At 43.8% G+C, this 15,691-nt stretch overlaps 1 pseudogene; it reads left to right on the plus strand.

The window, feature by feature from the left end:
* LOC115202074 (meiotic nuclear division protein 1 homolog) overlaps positions 1 to 15,691 on the plus strand; it is a 35,553-nt pseudogene that overhangs the window by 2,802 nt on the left and 17,060 nt on the right.

The following is a 15,691-nucleotide window of genomic DNA, read 5'->3' on the forward strand; positions in this document are numbered from 1 at the left end:
CTCTCAGTTGCCCACTGCACTGAGGCTTGGAAACACTGTCACCACTGATAAATCCACGATAATCGAGAATTTCATTAAGCATTTCTCCACGTCTGGCCACGCTTTCCACCTGGCTACCCCAACCCCGGCCAACAGCTCTGCACCCCCCGCAGCAACTGGCCCAAGCCCCCCCCGCCCCGCTTCTCCTTCACCCAAATCCAGACAGCTGATGTCCTGAAAGAGCTGCAAAATCTGGATCCCTATAAGTCAGCTGGGCTAGACAATCTGGACCTTCTCTTTCTAAAATTATCCACCGCCCTTGTCGCAACTCCTATTACTAGTCTGTTCAACCTCTCTTTCGTATCGCCTGAGATTCCTAAAGATTGGAAAGCGGCCGCGGTCATCCCCCTCTTCAAATGGGGAGACATTCTAGACTCAAACTGTTATACCTATATCCATCCTGCCCTGCCTTTCTAAAGTCTTCGAAAGCCAAGTGAACAAATAGATCACCGACCATTTCGAATCCTACCTTACCTTCTCCGCTATGCACTCCGGTTTCCGAGCTGGTCACGGGTGCACCTCAACCACGCTCAAGGTCCTAAACGATATCATAACCACCATTGATTAAAAAAAAATATATATAAATGTTCTCGGGCCGACTCTTTTCTCTGTATATATCAATGATGTCGCTCTTGCTGCGGGTGATTCTTTGATCCACCTCTACGCAGACGACACCATTCTGTATACATCTGGCCCTTCTTTGGACACTGTGTTAACAAACCTTCAAACGAGCTTCAATGCCATACAACACCCCTTCCGTGTCCTAGAACTGCTCTTAAACGCTAGTAAAACTAAATGCATGGTCTTCAACCGATCGCTACCCGTGCCCACCCACCCGCCTAGCATCACTACTCTGGACGGTTCTGACTTACAATATGTGGACATCTACAAATACCTAGGTGTCTGGCTAGACTGTAAACTCTCCTTCCAGACTCATATTAAGCATCTCCAATCCAAAGTTAAATCTAGAATTGCCTTCCTATTTCGAAACAAAGCCTCCTTCACTCATGCTGCCAAACATATCCTCGTAAAACTGACTATCCTGCCGATCCATGACTTCGGTGATGTAATTTACAAAATAGCCCCCAACACTCTACTCTGCAAACTGGATGTAGTCTATCACAGTGCCATCTGTTTTGTCACCAAAGCCCCATATGCTACCCACCACTGCGACCTGTATGCTCGTATTGGCTGGTCCTCGCTACATATTCGTTGCCAAACCCACTGGCTCCAGGTCATCTAAGTCTTTGCTAGGTAAAGCCCCGCCTTATCTCAGCTCACTGGTCGCCATAGGAACACCCACCCGTAGCACGTGCTTCAGCAGGTATATTTCACTGGTCATCCCCAAAGCCAACACCTGCGTTGGCTGCCTTTCCTTCCAGTTCTCTGCTGCCAATGACTGGAACGAATTGCAAAAATCACTGAAGTTGGAGACTTATTTCCCTCACTAACTTCAAGCATTGGCTGTCAGAGCAGCTTACCGATCGCTGCACCTATACACAGCCCATCTGTAAATAGCCCATCCAACCAATTACCTACCTCATCCCCATATTTGTTTTTTTCTGCTCTTTTTTGCACACCAGTATTTCTACTTGGACATCCTCATCTGCACATCTATCACTCCAGTATTAATTGCTAATTACTTTGCCACTATGGCCTATTTATTGTCTTACCTCCTTACTTCATTTGCACACACTGTATATCGATTTTCTATTGTGATTTTGACTGTACCTTTGTTTATCCCATGTGTAATTCTGTTGTTTTTGATGCACTGCTTTGCTTTATCTTGGCCAGGTTGCAGTTGTAAATGAGAACTTGTTCTCAACTGGCCTACCTGGTTAAATAAAAGTAAAATTTTTAAAAGAATGTTGATTAACTGAATGCATGCATTTGGCCTGTTGGGGTTATTTTCTCTTCTGGCCCAGTTTCTAGAGTATTAGTTTAGGACAGCTTGGCACCCTGTCTAACTTGCTCATACATTAAAAAAAAGATACATATATTAGTATGGAGTTGTTTTTTGTCTCACCAGAAAGAAGTGTTTCAGTTTAAGGACATAGTGAAAATCGCCCCCAAGACTAAAGGAATAAGTGAGTAATGATTAATTGAGACGAACCAGATGGATCGTTTTACAAATGAAACATGGGACTCGTGATTTATTTTCAATAAAATAAAACTCAGCATTAAATTAAAAAAAATCCTTGCGATGCCAAGGTGCCTTTTCTATTCAGTGACGGCATATGGATCCCAAATCTTTAAGACCGGCGTACTAAAATTTCCAGAGGTCTTTATTTCACCTCTTGAAGTTAACTGTGTCCATGTTTTTGGGGCGAGCATTTTGCGGATGCCTGAAGTAGTTCCGTGTCATTTTCTTCCCATGAATGTGCGGTCTGTGTCAACACTGAAAGGTGCCCTCATGCACCCATAACAACATAATGGTAAAGTAGTCCCAACATCATCGTCTTGGAAACCGAGTCTAGCCCAAACCACTTTGATTCATCCCATATTTAGCTTGTAGTATGGAATGGGACGACACTACTGCCAAAAGGCACTAACGTGTGTGTGTTTGTACAGGGAGAAAAACAATAGGGAAAAGCACATGTTTTAAGTGCTGGCCCCATAGAGAAATGGAGCTGTGCTGTTTTGGTACTCTCCCAAACGGGACTTTATTTTCGTTTCTTTTTTTACAGTGGATGTTGCATTAATTTGGGGAAACTTGATCGGGCTGCCCGCGAATTATTAGAATCACATGTTTTTAAAGGCCCTGCTCTGGCATCGTGACGTAGTTACGGGGGCTGGAGGGGGGGTCTGTAAACTGTTGTGTATATCAGTCACTTATCACACAAAGGAGGGAGAGAATGAGAGAGTGAGATCAGGGGCCCGCTTTGAATACGTTGAATATGCATCCATTCTTTTCCTTGATGTAGCCTGATCACTGACTTCAAATCATTGGATAAGCAAAACCAAGGATTCAACTACATCGCTTTCCACCAATCCAGCAATGTTATATCAGTGATTACTAGAGGGGCAGGAAGGAATTATATATTTTCATAAGGTCTCAGGAGAGAAATGGTGAGTGAGTGATGGAAGAGAGAAAGGCGGAGAGGCAAACAAGCGAGACAGAGACTAGAAACTAGCAAGTCCAGATGGTGCCAGACTATCGAGAAATTTAAGCATGTTTGATAAATGAGGCCCCTGAAATCCTTGTTCCAGAGTTTGCTTAAACAGGGCCCATTAGTTTGATTCTCCCTGCTGCCCAACATCCTCCCTGTACTTAAAGGGGAAGTTCAGTGTTTTACATATACACAGTGTACTATACATAGCTGAAGTTTGTAGTGGCTGTTTAGAGAAAACAAAACAATGGATTACAGTTTCTCCTGGCCATAGACTACTTTCAGGATGTGGCGCCATCTAACTTTTTAAGTTGTAAAATACTGAACTTTCTCTATAACACAGCTCGTTCCAAAACACCAAATCAACTTTATTAGTGCTACGGCAGAGGAACAGTGCATGATGTGGGACTATCACATTTCACCAGACGTCCTTGTTCCAGATGTTAGAACGTTCTATTATGCTTGGTGGTATAGTTTCCCCTTGTTAGAGATCTAGGACTAGCTTGCCTTCCCCAATTTATCCTTAACCATTGTGGGGAAAAATGCTAAACTGACACAGAATCAGTTTCTAGGGGTAACTTCGTAAGCCCTCTTACTCTCAGCTGATTTGGGATCAGTTAAGAGAGGGAGGGAATACACAGAAGAGCCCTGGACTCTGCACATTTAAATCAACGTTTTCCCTTATTGCTGTAATAAATGTAAAGAGATTACGTGGCAGATGAGTGGGCTAGGGTTACGTCCCAAATGGCACCCTCTTCCTTATATAGTGTACTACTTTTAACCAGGGCCCATTAGAGCTTTGGTCTAAAGTAGTGCACTATATAGGGAATAGGATGCCAAATGGGATGCAGATGATTCTGCTCTCGGTACATCTGGACCACAGAGTTGGAAGATTGAAGCTATATGAGCCTGGATAGTATAATGGGCTTTACTCGGTAATATGATGATTTGAAACAAATCCAGTTGTTTTGCTATGGAGTGTGAATGTACAGTGGCTTGCAAAAGTATTCACCCCCTGGCATTTTTCCTATTTTGTTGACTTACAACCTGGAATTAAAATAGATTTTGAGGGGGTTTGTATCATTTGATTTACACAACATGCCTACACTTTGAAAATGCAAAATATTTTTTATTGTGAAACAAATAAGACAAAACAGAACTTGAGCGTGCATAACTATTCACCCCCCAAAGGGCAATACTTTGTAGAGCCACCTTTTGCAGCAATTACAGCTGCAAGTCTCTTGGGGTACGTCTCTATAAGCTTGGCACATCTAGCCACAGGGATTTCTGCCCATTCTTAATGGCAAAACTGCTCCAGCTCCTTCAAGTTGGATGGGTTCTGCTGGTGTACAGCAGTCTTTTTAAGTCATACCACAGATTCTCAATTGAATTGAGGTCTGGGCTTTGACTAGGCCATTCCAAGACATTTAAATGTTTCCCCTTAAACCACTTGAGTGTTGCTTTAGCAGTATGCTTAGGGTCATTGTCCTGCTGGAAGGTGAACCTTCGTCCCAGTCTCAAATTTCTGGAAGACTGTAACAGGTTTCCCTCAAGAATTTCCCTGTATTAGCGCCATCCATCATTCCTTCAATTCTGACCAGTTTCCCAGTCCCTTCCGGTGGAAAAACATCCCCACAGTGAAGCATGGTGGGGGCAGCATCATGTTCTCGGGGTGAGGAGAGGTTTTGGGTTTGCGCCAGACACTGCGTTTTCCTTGATGGGCAAAACGCTCAATTTTAGTCTCATCTGAGCGGAGTACCTTCTCCCATATGTTTGAGTCTCCCACATGCCTTTTGGCAAACACCAAACGTGTTTGCTTATTTTTTTTCTTTAAGCAATGGCTTTTTCTGGCCACTCTTCCATAAAGCCCAGTTTTGTGGAGTGTGGTCCTATGGGCAGATACTCCAATCTCCGCTGTGGAGCTTTGCAGTTCCTTCAGGGTTATTTTTGGTCTCTTTGTTGCCTCTCTGATTAATGCCCTCCTTGCCTGGTCCATGAGTTTTGGTGGGCGGCCCTCTCTTGGCAGGTTTGTTGTGGTGCCATTTTTTAATAATGGATTTAATGGTGCTTTGTGGGATGTTCAAAGTGCCTATTTTTTTTTTATAACCCAACCCTGATCTGTACTTTTCCACAACTTGGTCCCTGACCTGTTTGGAGAGCTCCTTGGTTTTCATGGTGCCGCTTGCTTGGTGGTGCCCTTGCTTAGTGGTGTTGCAGACACTTTGGCCTTTCAGAACAGGTGTATACAGTTTAAGTCGGAAGTTCACATACACCTTAGCCAAATACATTTAAAATCAGTTTTTCACAATTCCTGACATTTAATTCTAGTAAAAAGTCACTGTCTTAGGTCAGTTAGGCTCACCACTTTATTTTAAGAATGTGAACTGTCAGAATAATAGTTGAGAGTGATTTTATTTCAGCTATTATTTCTTTCATCACATGGGTTAGTGGGTCAGAAGTTTACATACACAATTAGTATTTGGTAGCGTTGCCTTTAAATTGTTTAACTTGGGTCAAACGTTTCAGGTAGCCTTCCACAAGCTTCCCACGGTAAGTTGGGTGAATTTTGTCCCATTCCTCCTGACAGAGCTGGTGTAACTGAGTCAGGTTTGTAAGCCTCCTTGCTCGCACACGCTTTTTCAGTTCTGCCCATACATTTTCTATAAGATTGAGGTCAGGGCTTTGTGATGGCTATTCCAATACTTTGACTTTGTTGTCCTTAAGCCATTTTTCCACAACTTTGGAAGTATGCTTGGGGTCAAGTATACTTGGGGTCCATTTGGAAGACCCATTTGCGACTAAGCTTTAACTTCCTGACTGATGTCTTGAAATGTTGCCTCAATATATCTACCATTTTTCTTCCTCATGATGCCATCTATTTTGTGAAGTGCCCCAATCCCTCCTGCAGCAAAGCACCCCCACAACATGATGCTGCCACCCCGTGCTTTACGGTTGGGATGGTGTTCTTCAGCTTACAAGCTTCCCCCTTTTTCCTCCAAAAGTAACGATGGTCATAATGGCCAAACAGTTCTATTTTTTTATTTCATCAGACCAGAGGACATTTCTCCAAAAAGTACAATCTTTGTCCCTATGTGCAGATGCAAACCGTAGTCTGGCTTTTTTTATGCGGTTTTGGAGCAGTGGCTTCTTCCTTGCTGAGCGGCCTTTCAGGTTATGTCGACATAGGACTCGTTTTACTGTGGATATAGATACTTTTGTACCTGTTTCCTCCAGCATCTTCACAAGGTCCTTTGCTGTTGTTCTGGGATTGATTTGCACTTTTCGCAACAAAGTACGTTCATCTCTAGGAGACAGAACGCGTCTCCTTCCTGAGCTTTATGACGGCTGCGTGGTCCCATGGTGTTTATACTTGCGTACTATTGTTTGATCAGATGAACGTGATACCTTCAGGCGTTTGGAAATTTCTCCCAAGGATGAACCAGACTTGGTGGAGGTCTACAATTGTTTTTCTGAGGTCTTGGCTGATTTCTTGTGATTTTCCCATGATGTCAAGCAAAGAGGCACTGAGTTTGAAGGTAGGCCTTGAAATGCATCCACAGGTCCACCTCCAATTGATTCAAATTATGTCAATTAGAACCTTCTGATAGGCTAAAGCCATGACATCATTTTCTGGAATTTTCCATGCTGTTTAAAGGCACAGTCAACTTTGTATGTAAACTTCTGACCCACTGGAATTGTGATACCGTGAATTGTAAGTGAAATAATCTGTCTGTAAACAATTGTTGGAAAAATTACTTGTCATGCACAAAGTAGTTGAATAACGAGTTTTAATGACTCCAACCTAAGTGTATGTAAACTTCCGACTTCAGTGTATACTGAGATCATGTGACACTTAGATTGCACACAGGTGGACTTTATTTGTCTAATTATGTGACTTCTGATGGTAATTGGTTGCACCAGATCTTATTTAGGGGCTTCATTGCAAAGGGGGTGAGTACATATGCGAGCACTACTTTAGAATTTTTTGAAACAAGTTATTTTTTTTCACTTCACCAATTTGGACTATGTCCATTACATGAAATCCAAATAAAAATCAATTTAAATTACAGGTTGTAATGCAACAAAATAGCAAAACACCAAGGGGATGAATACTTTTGCAAGGCACTATCATTAGTATGAGTCCCAGATGGTGCACTTGACACTAGCAATGACAATGAGTTTACAAGAACCACAGGTTTTGTCGTCCACTAATGACCAGGTTGAGAGAGGGGTACTGAGGTACAGTAACACGTCCCCACTAAGTACACTTACCTGCCATCTCAATTCAGACATAAAGTGCACTTCCTAGGGCACTAACACACTCCTGGGCTCTACATCAATTCACCTTTCTGTGATTCCTCACATGTTTTTCAATCATATTGGAGGAGATGGTCCAAGGTCCCTCCGCTCTGACCTTTTTCTCTAATGGGTTTTGAGAAGGTGAGGAGAGGATGCGAAGAACCCAGGAAAGATTAACTGAGAAAGAGCCCTTGCCTCTCTCCTGTCTGCAGCACCCATGTCAGTGAAGGAGGTTTTCCAGAGCCTGGTGGATGGCAACATGGTGGACAGAGAGTGGGCACATCAAACTACTACTGGGCCTTCCCCAGCAAGGCCCTGCACGCCCGCAAGCGCAGGTTGGAGGAGCTGGACAAGCAGGTGATTTTTAACGGGTGTATTGTGGCCTATGGTGGTCAAAGACACTGCCTACGGAGCATACTGCTGCAGCATGGGTTAGAATCTGACCCACTGCTACAGAAATTCTGTCTTCTATTTCTCCAATCCAATAAACACAAAATATGTGTGTGGGACATCCCCCCCCAACTGTGTGAGCTTCTCTGACACTGCGGGGGGGGAGTATTTTGGTTTTCAATAGGGCAAAGTACACTGTCACCCCCCCATCTGACCTCTAACCTTAAGCTAATTCTGAGGGTCTACTGGCCTCTCTCCCCTCCAGTTTTAACAGCTTGCTAGACTCTTTATCGAGTTCACGCCGGCGATTCATGTGGTTTTATTACAGAACATTGCAGGCCTATAACCTAGGTACATGAGGTCTATGTCCCAAATGGCCCCCTATTCTCTCTATAGTGCACTTCTTTTGACCAGGGCCCTATTGGCTATACTTAACTAAATTACCTTATGTGCCCTGGTAATAAAAGTATTGCAATACATAGAGAATAGGGGGCCATTTGGGATGCTGCCCTTATCTGCATAGTCTCAAGCCCACAGACAGACCGGCACATTTCCTGTCCCAAATGCGTTATCTGTTCTTAACTGTACTCTGATTTCTGTAGCTAGCACACCGAGCAGGCACACTTGTTTGCAGTAAAGCATATGCTTTCACTGTAAGTGGGAGGTAAAGGAATTACTACAACATTCAAACGTGATTAGACTTACGAAACAGAGTAATGTTTGCACAAAACTCGAACTGTCCATGTTGTGTGATCAGTATTTCATTTTGTTAATCAAATGGCACTTTGTGTATCTTCAAAATAATGACTGAAGACAAAATTAAAATGTACCTAGACTGGCTTCGAGGTCCAGAGTTGAGTTTGAGGGGGGCGGTTAAGACCGCTGTCTTCATAGCACACACACAGTCTACCATGTCGGTGTGTGTTCGAAATCCAGCCCACACCCTTCTGGCACAATCTTTTCTCCCATCTTCCCTGTCTTTCTCTCTCTATCCCCAACAAAAATAACATGCGTAAGGAGTACATTGTCAACTCAGTGTCTCGTTTGATCATGATCACGAGGAAGCTCTAGGTTCAGAACCAAAGTAGCCTATGTCTAAGACCTAATAATCTCATTGCAGAGTTGTGGGTAGTGACTCGTTATCAGTAGCAGCGCTGAAGGTGGTGGCTGTGTGGCTTGTCGCAAGTGGCGGTGTCACTTATACAGTTGGTGGTCCTCTCGTTAGCATTTCATCCTCATGATTACCAAGTTCCCCACGCAACAGACCAGACAGTATGAAGGCGTGTACTGGGCGGTGAATAAACGGCTTCTAGTCGCCAGTGGTGCAACTAATGCGGCGGCCGCCGTGTTGGAAATTAAACACAGTGGCGTGAATATGTGGTCTGTTATCGGTGACCTATTTAGATGGGAACCCTCCCGTCTCTCATTCTATAAACAGTGTACAAGGAAGGGGACTGTTTCTTTGGTTTATAGTCAAAAGTTTTATTAAAATTGTATTTGAGTTATTGGTTTGTCACTGTCTGAACTTTTGAATACAAACAGTTTAATGCGAGTTATGATGTATAGAGAGATGTAAATTAAATGACACACTATTCCCTGTGTAGTGCACTATTTTTGACCAGGACTCATAGGGGGACGGAGCCAATGTGTAAGAATACTAACCAGTGCAGAATAATTTTGGCTCATAGTTCTTTGCCATGACTTTTGATTGAGTGAGAAATATTATAGCTGCCTGACTCTTGCCTTGTGTTACCATGGGGATGATCGAGTTGAGGAGTATCCAGATTTTCATACCAGTGGTGACGCACAAAACAATTCTCGGCAACAGGTATTTTGATCCAGGAGGGGATTGAATGTCACCACTGTAACCAAGAAGCTTGATCTTGACATCTAGCCTCTTACTTAACAAAACAAATGCAAGCTGGAGCACTGAGCTCGATATCATTTATTTGACATATATTAGCTTTCTTATAGTGATACTTAACTGATAGTTATAAGTAGTACGCACCCCCGCAGTTATTGAAAATCATACCGTTGGTATTTCGGAATAGTTTGATATACATTATAAACGGTATATCGCCTAATGGCAGATGTTTCATGCACACACGATTAAGAATTTGATAATGTATGTGTATGATATTTAGTTATATGTACATGATTATTTAGTTCATATTTATGTGTGTGTGATGCATAGTTGCATGTGTCAAATTGAAGTTCAAGCCCACAAAACACAACATTGATGTGAAAATTAAATGTGATGTTAAATTGTGTTAATTCGAAATATCTTTTCTCGCCATAGCATACCGAGGAGAAACAAAGGAAGATGTATCTGCAGCAGGCTGTCGATAAATCAAAAGTAGGACGTGAAGAAACCGTAAGTACATTTATGCACACATGCCAACCTTAAAGGGAAAGCAGGCCATTTTTTTTATCCTTCATTTTATCACTGTCTCACAGCAAGACTTCTGAATTTGTTAATGATGAGTGATTTGTTTATCTGCAATAATTTAGAGAAATAGTTTTTGTATTGTAAGATAAAAGGACTAGAATCCACACCTCTAAGGGGGGTTGGGGTGTGTATTTTGTTGCATATACAGTGCATTTGGAAAGTATTCAGACCCCTTGACTTTTTCCACATTTACTTTGCAGCCTTATTCTAAAATTGATTAAATTGTTGTTCCCCCTCATAAATCTACACTCAATTCCAATAATGACAATGCAGAAACAGGTTTAGAAATGTTTGCTAATTTATTAAGAATAAAAAATGGATGGGGAGCAGGTTTTCATCAAGGAACTCTCTGTACTTTGCTCCGTTCATCTTTCCCTCGATCCTGACTAGTCTCCCAGTCCCTGCCGCTGAAAAACATCCCCACAGCATGATGCTGACACGACCAGGTTTCACAGTAGGGGTGGTTAGGTCTTCCCTGTGGCTCAGTTGGTAGAGCATGGTGTGTGCAACGCCAGGGTTGTGGGTTCGATTCCCACGGGGGGCCAGTACAAAAAAAATAAAAAAAGCTATGAAATGTATTCATTCACTACTGTAAGTCGCTCTGGATAAGAGCGTCTGCTAAATGACTAAAATGTTTCCGGTTTCCTCCAGACGTGACGCTTGGCATTCAGAACAAAGAGTTTATTCTTGGTTTCATCAGACCAGAGAATCTTGTTTCTCATGCTCTGAGAGTCTTTAGGTGCCTTTTGGAAAACTCCAAGCAGGCTGTCATGTGCCTTTTTTACTGGTGGAGTGCTGCAGAGATGGTTGTCCTTCTGGAAGGTTCTCCCATCTCCACAGATGAGCTCTGTCAGTGACCATCGGGTTCTTGGTCACCTCCCTGACCAAGGCCCTTCTCCCCCGATTGCTCAGTTTGGCCTGGCGGCCAGCTCCAGGAACAGTCTTGGTGGTTCCAAACTTCTTCCATTTAAGAATGATGGAGGCCACTGTGTTCTTGGGGACCTTCAATGCTGCAGAAATGTTTTGGTACCCTTCCCCAGATCTGTGCCTAGACACAGTCCTGTCTTGGAGCTCTACGAAAAAGTAATATCTCCTCCTTCCAGGCTTTTTCTTTTTTGAACTTATATGCTGATTGGCATCTAAACTTTCCTAGTATTACAACGATGACTGACAACACAGTTCGTCTTTCAATCACCCATGTGGGTATAACCAATGAGGAGATGGCACGTGGTTACCTGCTTCTATAAACCAATGAGGAGATGGGAGAGGCAGGACTTGCAACCGCGATCTGCGTCACAAATAGAAAGGACTTCTATTTTAGCCCTTGGCAATGCAGACACTTGTTGACGCGCGCGAGCAGTGGGTGCAATAATTGAATAATATAGATTTCTACATTTATTTTGCGACGCGAGCACACGCAACGCGAGCGGTGTAGTCAGGGTATTAGTGATGGGGGGGGGATCAATAGTTACATTTTGCGATATTATTTTTGACAATGTATTGTTTTGACTATCGCAATATTTTTGCGGTTTGTTGACTGTACTGCACAAACTCCTTCCTTCATAGCTTGTACTCAATCTTTTTAAATCGGGAGCCAATTTTGTTTTCAACACATTTCCCTGACTGATCAAATATCATTTTCTTTTGTCTCTTTGTAGCAGACATGGTGAGCAGTATGTTTGGAACATCGAATCGCAATAAAATCTGTATCGAATCACAATACATATTGAATCATGAGAATTGCAGTCCGTATCATATCGGCACCTAAGTATGGTGATAATATCTTATCGTGAGATCCCTGGCAATTCCCTGCCCTAATGTGTTTGCACTTGCCACTTGGTGTGTGTTTGTCTGTCTTTTGGGTTTTCAGGTGTGTGTGTGTGTCCACCTATAAAGGAGGAGCGGGCCACTCTTCTAAAGGAGCTGCAGGCTCTGAGGGAGAAGAGTAGTCATCTGAAGGCAAAGCTGGAGAAGTACAGGGAGTGTGACCCGGAAGTGATCGAGGAGATGAGTGAGCACCCTGTAACCAGCCTCTCAAAAACAAGGAGGCTGCATCCCAATAATCTGACCTTTTTCCTGAAGTGTGCACTCGTTCACTACTCACCACAAATTTACAAGCATTGGATTTTTGTAGGAATGAGCTAGAGGGAGTTAACACCATTTTCTTCTAGCATTCATTTCCATGAAGGGAAGTGAACAAGTGCACACTTCAGGAACAAGGATTAGGGGAATCATTGGGAGACACCTGGAAATACACCCAGATGTCCCTCCAAATGTCAGGCGTTAACTTTTATCCGTACTCCTTTTGGTTCTCGAGAAAGAGGCTATTTAGTATTTTATATGTCATATCAACAATGAGTCCTGCTTTAACCGCAAGCTCATTTTACTGGATTCTGAACCTTGCCCTCATTTTGTCTATCTTCAAACTTTCGCCATTGTTGAAACCTCTCCATACAAATTCAGTTTGGATCGAATTAATAAAAGGAGGGAATCCAATGAAACATCAGGTGCCTAGTCTGGACAGATGGCTCAATCCACAGCTGTCCATCAGGCAGGTGGAAGCTCAGAGACTGAGAAGCCTGGACAGCGTCCAAGAGAAAGCAATCAAGCAGCCCCATACAAGTAGCCTACGAGTCCATGGTTAAGTTTGGAAAATCTGGATCTGCTCCAGTGGGTAGAAATAGATTGGACATGGACCCAGTCCAGCACAATGAAATAGGATCCATAGAACAGACACTCCTCATGATTAGTCATGGCTCATCCTAAATGGCGACGCCATCAGATTTGTGCACCTTGCAGTTGCGTGAAGCACGTAAAAAAGGCAAAGAACTGATGCACTGAGAATCTAGTCATCGAGCATTCCAAATATAGCAATTTTAAACACCCGTTGGTCCACCGCTACTGAACATGGCTTTAAATTGTAATGCCCGTTCTATCCCTCTCCAAATCTATGCTTCCCAGCTGTTCTAGTTCAGTGCCTCCCCCTCCTCGACTTCTCTGGTTTCACGACTTGCTCAGTTTAACCCATCTCTTAAATCAGGAACTCCAACTAAGCCCATAGTTGTTATTGCATACACAACATGGCTGACCTCTTGAGCCTGCATGAAACTTAACCGGTCGGGATTGACAGCTTTTAACAGTCTGCCCGTGTCCCGATTTTATAGACTGTTTATTTTTACACACCTCTCAACTGGTATAGGCACGACAAACGATTGGCTATTTGGAGTCTAAAAAGGAATCGTTGTAGTGGCTTTAGTGTGTGTGTGTGTGTGTGTGTGTGTGTGTGTGTGTCAAATCAAATTTTACTTGTCACATACACATGGTTAGCAGATGTTAATGCGAGTGTCGCGAAATGCTTGTGCTTCTAGTTCTGACAGTGCAGTAATATCTAACAATTCCCGAACAACTACCTAATACACACAAATCTTAAGGGGTGAATGAGAATATATACGTGTAAATATATGGATGAGCGAAGGTGCAATAGATGGTATAAAATACATTATTCATATCACATGTATATACTGTAAGATATGTAAACATTAATGGCATTATTTAGAGTGCATTGTATACAGTGACTAGTGATCCATTTATTAAAGTGGCCAGTGATTGGGTCTCAATGTAGGCAGCAGCCTCTGAGTCAGTGATTGCTGTTAAACAGTCTGATGGCCTTGAAATAGAAGCTGTTTTTCAGTCTCTCGGTCCCAGCTTTGATGCACCTGTACTGACCTCAGGTTCTGGATGGTAGCTGTGTGAACAAGCAGTGGCTCGGGTGGTTGATCTCCTTGATCTTTTTGGCCTTCCTGTGACATTGGGTGCTGTAGGTGTCATGGAGGGCAGGTAGTTTGCCCCCGGTGATGCGTTGTGCAGACCTCACTACCCTCTGGAGAGCCTTGTGGTTGAGGGCGGTGCAGTTGCCATACCAGGCTGTGATACAGCCTGACAGGATGCTCTCAATTGTGCATCTGTAGAAGTTTGTTAGGGTTTTGGGTGACAAGCCACATTTCTTCAACCTCCTGTCTCTGTGGGTGGACCATTTCAGTTTGTCTGATGTGTACGCCGAGGAACTTTTCACCTTCTCCACTGCTGACCCTTCGACGTGGATAGGGGGGTGCTCCCTCTGCTGTTTCCTGAAGTCCATGATCATCTCCTTTTGTTTTGTTGACATTGAGTGAGAGTTTGTTTTCCTGACACCACACTCCGAGTGCCCTCACCACCTCCCTGTAGGCTGTCTCGTTGTTGTTGGTAATCAAGCTCACTACTGTTGTGTCGTCTGCAAACTTGATGATTGAGCTGGAGCCCCACCCTTAACCCTTGCGAGGGTTAACTCGTTTAAATGTTTTACTCATGTCAGCCATGGAGAAGGGGAGAGAGATTGGGGCGCAGTCCTTGTTAGCGGCCTACGACGGTGGCACAGGGTGGGGTTGAGACCCAGGGCCTCCAGTTTGATGAGCTTGGAGGGTACTATGGTGTTGAATGCTGAGTTGTATTCAATGAACAGCATTTTTACATAGGTATTCCTTTTGTCCAGATGGGATTGTGCAGTGTGATGGCGATTGCATCGTCTGTGGACCTGTTGTGGCGGTATGCGAACTGAAGTGGGTCTTGGGTGGACGATAAAGGTGGAGGTGATATGTTCCTTGACAATTCTCTCGAAGCACTTCATGATGACAAGTGAGTGCTACGGGGCGGTACTCATTTAGTTCAGTTATCTTTGCCTTCTTGAAGCATGTGGGGACAACAGATTGGGATAGGGAGCGATTTAATCTGTCCGTAAACACACCAGCAAGCTGGGGTGTGCACGCTTGGAGGATGCGGCTAGGGATGCCGTCTGGGCCAGCAGCCTTGCGAGGGTTAACACGTTTAAATGTTTTACTCATGTCAGCCACGGAGAAGGAGGGGGGGTGCAGTCCTTGTTATCGGGCCGCGACGGTGGCACTGTATTATCCTCAAAGCAGGCAAAGAAGGCATTTCGCTTGTTTGATTGCCTTGCGGCGGGAATAGCTGCGCTGTTTATATTCCCAGACCTCTTTCCATGGTAAATGTGGTGGATCCCGCTTTCAGTTTTGCGTGAATGCCGCCATCCATCCACGGTTTCTGGTTAGGGTAGGTTTTAATAGTCAGCGGGTACAACATCTCCAAGTCAGCGTATAAGTTGATGTTGACCGGAACATATTCCAGTCCGCGTGATCAAAACAATCTTGAAGCGTGGCTTCCGATTGGTCGGACCAGCGTTGAATGGCTCTCGTCACTGGCACATCCTGTTTGAGTTTCTGCCATGAAGACGGAAGGAGCAAGATGGCGTCGTTGTCGGATTTGCCGACGGGAGGGCGGGGGAGGGCTTTGTATGCATCACGGAAGTTGGAGAAGCAGTTGTCGAGGGTATTGCGCATACGCGTAGCTCAAT

The sequence above is a fragment of the Salmo trutta genome, chromosome 11, assembly GCF_901001165.1.
Source record: "Salmo trutta chromosome 11, fSalTru1.1, whole genome shotgun sequence".
NCBI lineage: Eukaryota > Metazoa > Chordata > Actinopteri > Salmoniformes > Salmonidae > Salmo > Salmo trutta.